Consider the following 6109-nt stretch of genomic DNA (forward strand, 5'->3'; position numbering starts at 1 on the left):
ACTGAGGTCTTGTTTCATTTCCAAGGTATTTAAAAGGATGACATTCATTCCATCCTGCCAGCTCCTATGTGGAGGAAGTGTTCTGCTCTACTGAGTTTGCACTGTATGTTCTATGACTACTCATAGCTCTGCCTGGCACATTACAACTACTGTGGTTTAATCTTCACCCTATATTCCAAAAAAGAACTACTGTGTTCACTGTCAAAGTTTACTATTACTCTCCAAGAACTACCCTGTTCTAGATATTATCCTTATGGAGTCCAGGCTTGTGGGAATTCTGTACCAAGCAATGCAGAAGGATTTTTGACAAATTCCAACAGCCTTGTCAGGTTTGCAAATCAAAGAAATGTCTTTCAAGGTGAAGAAGCCAAATCTTCAGTGACAACAAACGTTCACTCATTCATTGCTATAATAAATCTCACCCCTGATTGTTATCCAAGGCCTCATTTTGTCACATACTATATGAACAGAGTGAAGAGTTTCTTCTCTAAAGAGTTTACAGTTTTAAAAATTAGAAACAGGCTTGATACGACTGTTTTCAAAGCTGATCATTCTCCCTAAGTGCCATTTCCTGCAGGAGACATCCTCTAACCTAGAGATGATGGGCTCTTAATCCTCATCAAATTCTTCAGTGTAAAGCACAGCTCAACCTACTGCATCTCTGAAGGAAGTGTTTTCCATGTTATCATTAACCAATTGTTACTGCTATTTGAGCTTATTAGAGGTTCATCTGAGAAAAAGTGGCAGCAGTCCTCAATTTTACATTTCTTGCCACTAAGAAATGATCAGGAATTCACCCTTTAGCAGGATTCAGAAGAGGGTGGAAGGATGATCATGGTTTTGCAATAATCTGTTTCTTAGGGACCAACTCCCCAAAGCCACAGAAACTCCACTGATGTTTTTAATGAAAAAAGGGATTGGTTCCTGTATTAATTCATAACCAAAGTATGATTTCCCCTTCCCCTTCGGTCTCCTGAGAACAACATATCAGCAAAATAACATCTTGCCACACATGCGCAGCAGCAAAAGCATCTGTGAATTCTCACTGAAGAACTGAATGTGTGGTAGTGGCTCATAGCAACACATAAACCAGAACAAAAACAGCTTGACTGGCCTTTTAAAAGAAAATCCAATTCATAACAAACCCTATTTCAGCTTGTTATCTGAGATGGACACGAGTGTTTGAGGGAGGGCAGGGAATGGAACATCCTATTTGTACAATGGCCCCCCTCATCGTGGCCGAGCGGTAAATGCCAAGTGTCATGTTGTAGGGCAGTCTGCAGTCCTGTTTTACAGGTGAGCAAACACAGCTAATTCAAACAGCACCCCTTGGCCCAGACAAGTCACATACTTTTAAACTAGCTCCTGTATTTTTGGAAGACCTTTCTTCAGCAGTTTAATAAGCCTGTTTAATAATGAGACTCAAACGAACAAGAGACACTGGATTTCCTCCAGCTTCTTCTGGCCTTGAGAAGCCTCTCTTCTTCCACAGTTTCACTGGTGCTATGAATGGTCGTGAGTGGAATCTGGGAGGCTGGAGGATTCTTCCTCAAGTTCTGCTGGAAAACAGTCCTGACCATCCACCACTGGAGCTGAGATTTGAGAGTCATTCCCATACTACCCTCAGTAACCCACCCCATGTACAGCAATTACTGACCAGACATCTGGCAATTCTGTAGAGCCTATCTACAGCACTGCTCTTGTATTTGGGATGTCAAACAGAATAACTGCATAGGCAGGCTCACACACAAAACCATTTTTCAAGTTAACTGCCCGGTACTTCAGATAAACAAAGATACATTTGGGCTTCCTTTCCAGTAAAGCTCTCTTATTGCCAATTATATCAGAGTTTCCTGGCCTCTGGCAGCACTCAGCTAAACAGCTCCAGAAAGCAAGTACCCCTGAACCAGGATTTGGATGACACAATTGGGATGGTTATTTAAACAGTGTTACATAAACTGAGAGATGAAGAGAGTGAGAAGTGAAGTTCTGAACACTAACTGTCCCTTTACCTTGAGCAAGGCATACTCAGGGAACTGGAATAATGTCACACAGGAGGACTTTGCCAGTTAATTAAACTGATCTAATCAATATATTAGTATTGCTGCAGGGTACTAGTCTAATTTTCATCACTGTAGGGAATCAAAGACATTATACTGACATGGAATTTTGCACATGGAATTGTGTTCACTTCCCCTAAAACAGTATGTGCATGGTATAGGCGGATCTTTGAGCTGGAGCCCACAGACAGAACTGCAAATGCAGGGAGCAGCAAGTGGAATACAGGAATTAATACCCAAAACAAGGCAAAATTCCTTTCAGTTTACTGGAGGGATTGCTGTTCTTCAAAAAAAAAAAAAATAGGATTTACTAATAATAGACAGGTATTCCTCTGGAGTTCTTCTGGTTCTCCAGTATGAACAAACAGGGGGGCTCTGTTGTTTGTTTTTGTTTTAAGTTTAGTCAGTAAAAGTAGTGACTCAGATCACACCTTGGGAACAAATAAGTTCACCAACCGTGTTATTTTTAGTCACCTCTCCAAATCTGCAATGCTGGTTAAATATTTGGTCTCACAACACAGCAGACAAAAGTTGTGAACAACACTAACCCCCATCCTACTGACTTGAGTTGGAATAAAAGACAGTCAGGGGCCGGTCTTCCCATTACTTCTAAATAAAAACTGCATACTATCTTTACTGCTCTTGCATTAATGAAAAAATAATCCTATTGTTTGGAGTAGCACTTGGTCCCCAAGGAAAGAATTCCTTTTCATCTAAACAGTTCTTTGTTTTGAATCTCTGCTAGGCAGGGAAACAAAATACAGGCCTCGGTTTCCCCCCCCCTTCCCAGGAGCTCTTTCACCATCTGTGCATGATCCTGGCCCAGCCCTTCTTTCCACCCCTCTGAAAAGCACTCAAGGATTCCTCCCAAACATGGCTCACCATGGGAACACATGGCTGCTGGGGATGGTGCTGGGGAGCCCAGGCTTGGATTAAATGTGACACAAAGCCACTCCCCAAGGATCATCAGGGGCTTGATGTGGGAGGAGGAGTTGGGGAATTATTATTTCGCTCCACTCAGGGAAGCATTTCTGTCCCAAACCATCCTTGTCCCTACAAAGTTTTCAGGAACATAATGCAACGAACTGAATCCCAGCACTCACAGCAAACCATCACTGAAATGCAGCTCAAGACACCATTAGGGGTGTTTTTCAAATACCTAAAGAAATGGACACTACCAGCAGAATCAACGGGTAGGAAGTCAAAGTAGAGAAATGTGTTCTTTTCTTCCTTCCACCATTCAGTATCAAACCCAGTCTCTAGTTTGTGCACGTACCTGAGCTGTTCTCTCCCTTCAACTGTGCTGAAATCATCCCTGTGGACATTAGTTCTTGGAGTAACATTATCTACAAAGAAAAAGCCCTTTAAGACTGCAGATCTACTCGTGGTTAACACATCACCTTGAAAGAAAAAGATCTTGGTCCTGCACCTTTGCAATAAATGGTTAATTAACGCAGCAATGCTGGTGGAAAGTGGCAGAATTTAGTCCAATTTTTTGACTTTTCCAAATTAGGTCATACAAACCATGCTCTAACTGTGCTGGTGTGGAATTGTCTCAAAAGGATTGCTGATCTATGGAGAGAGAGGAATAAAACTGGAATATACTCCCTCTGTCTTAAAGTGCTATGAGTAAGTGACACTTCTACAAGTGGCTGTGAAAAAAGAGCTGTAGGAGCAGCAGCATGGATGGTCACATTCACAGAATCATAGAATCGTGGAATCCTTAAGGTTGGAAAAGGCCTTTCTGGAAGCTACCAAAAGCTAAAAATCCAGCTTAACTCCCCAGGGAAAGAATTAACACAAAGAAGTCGCACAAGGGACAAAGCAAACATATCACCGTGCCACACTTCTGAACAGTCACAACCTGGTCCTTCCAAAAGTAAAGAATAACCCATGAAACCTGTGGTTCTGATTTAAAAAACAAACCACACTTACAGCTGGTCAGTACTAGATCCCTGTTTTACAGCAGCTGTAGAAAAAACAACAATTTAAGACTCCCTGTCAGTTTGCCTTATACAAATTGTAAGGCTTGTAGTGAGTCTCTGTTACTCCCAGAAATGCCTGCAGTGCACAGCAGTCCAGGTTCCAGAAACAGCGAGCCCCTCCTTGAAGGAGCAGCTCAGTGACATTTGAGTATGGCACTGCTATGTAGCAGGGCATTCTAGAGTTTAAACACAAAAAAAGATTAAAAAAAAAAAACACATAAAAATACATTTAATTCACTTGATACTTGGTAGAGTTGTTTCAGCTCCCCTAGATGTCCTGCCTGAGTTGGTTATGGGAAGCCAATCTGCTTTTCATGGAAGAAGGTCTTGGTGCTGTAAGAATGATCTTTTGCTGATGATGTAACTGATGGGATGACTCAGGTCTGCCAGTTGTCCTTCGGAGCAGAGCTGAAAATCTCTTGTCACTCCGTAACTTTTCTCCTAGATTAGATTCCCCTCTCCACCCCTCTTCCCACTAAGAAAAAGGAAAATGTTCTCCCAGCCTCTCCAGCAGCTCTGGCCTGGGATATCAGCAGGAGGTCAGTACAAATAAACTGTCTTGACTCTCCCAACTCTCTTGTGAGTTCAAGTTTTCTCCTCCAGCCCTCCCTGCTCCATAACTACGTTAACCTTCCCAGCCCCCAGTCTCCCCCAGTCATTCCTTTGTCTACCTGGGGACCACTGTCTCCTACATTTCCTAGCTCACAATTTTCAGTATACTTGAAGTAGGCAAACTATCAGGTGCCTCTTGACAACCACTATCAGTCCTTATAAGGCCAGGATATGAAGGCAGGCTGTGCCCCCTAGGCTGGCCCAGCTTGGGACAAGGGTCTTATTGCCATGATTAAGCCCTCCACCACATTTCAGAAAATCCTCAAGGAGCAGAGACCTAAAAAATTGGCCTTATAAAGAGAAAATGTCATCAGCCATAAACAGGAGGAGTGAGCTGGAAATGATGACGCTGGGATGCAAGGGAGAAACAAGGCACCTGACTAGGACTTGGTTTCAGCAGGGGGTGAGATGCTGCCAATGCCTTGGGACGATCCTTTCCCTGAAATCTCTGCCATTTCCCAATTTCCCAAGCACATCACATGTAAAAGTTTAGCCCTGCCATCACATCACGCTCTACACAAACAGCCTTTGTGCACAGAGGAGGAGCCTCTGCCTGGCAGAAGCCGAAATCGCCCGTGGCAGATGTTGAAATCGTTCCCGGCGCCGAGTGCCACGGCAGACACGCACAGGATCTCCTTCCATGTTGCAAAGAGGTTTAAGAGATTTGAGGCTGGGGAACTATACTGTACTAGTATATTGTACTCCAAATTGCAGAAGAGGATGCCTTGAGGAGAAATAATTTTAAGTAACCCAGGATACAATATCTAGCCAGTTTATAAAATTTTCCATTTCGTGGGCCTGTAGATAAGCAAGTGTTAATTAATCAAAATATCATGTCTGACAGCTTTTTAGAAAACCCCTTGTCCTGGTTTCGGCATCACGGCATTTAAATATATCATTATGTGCTTTTTACAAGCCTGATTGGAAAAATTACATCATGTTGGACTTTCTCAACACTTGGTGCGTCAGCTCTCAGTGTCTAAGAGCCCCATAAATAGATGTTTGGACCACCTCAATACAATTCATGTCTGCAGTTTTTCCACAACACACTTAACTCTATTATTCAAATAAAGTGCAAGTGGATCTTTTCTTGGGAACTGGGGTTATGCAATTCTCAGTACGGGAGGTTCAAAAAAAACCCAGTATAAAGCCAAACATGAGCTGCAAACCCTTGCAGAGCACAGAGTCTGTTCATATTTATTTATATGCTGTGTTTCCACTTCATTCTCACTTAACAGCCACTAGCTCCTTTTCCCTCTTTTGATCTACCAGACTCTTTCTCTCTCGTGTCTCAGTACACCAGGCAGTTAAACATCAATGTGCCAACTGATTAATAATGAAAATGTATCAGGCTGGTCAAAACTTCCATATAACTAGACCCCTATGCTGCTAGGAAATACTGTTCCAAATTAAAATTATAAACCCCTACAGTACTGATGAGATTTTCCCAAA

The sequence above is a fragment of the Pipra filicauda genome, unplaced genomic scaffold (genome assembly GCF_003945595.2).
Source record: "Pipra filicauda isolate LSUMZ 115617 unplaced genomic scaffold, ASM394559v2 scaffold136_size1984543_pilon, whole genome shotgun sequence".
In the NCBI taxonomy this organism is placed as follows: Eukaryota; Metazoa; Chordata; class Aves; order Passeriformes; family Pipridae; genus Pipra; species Pipra filicauda.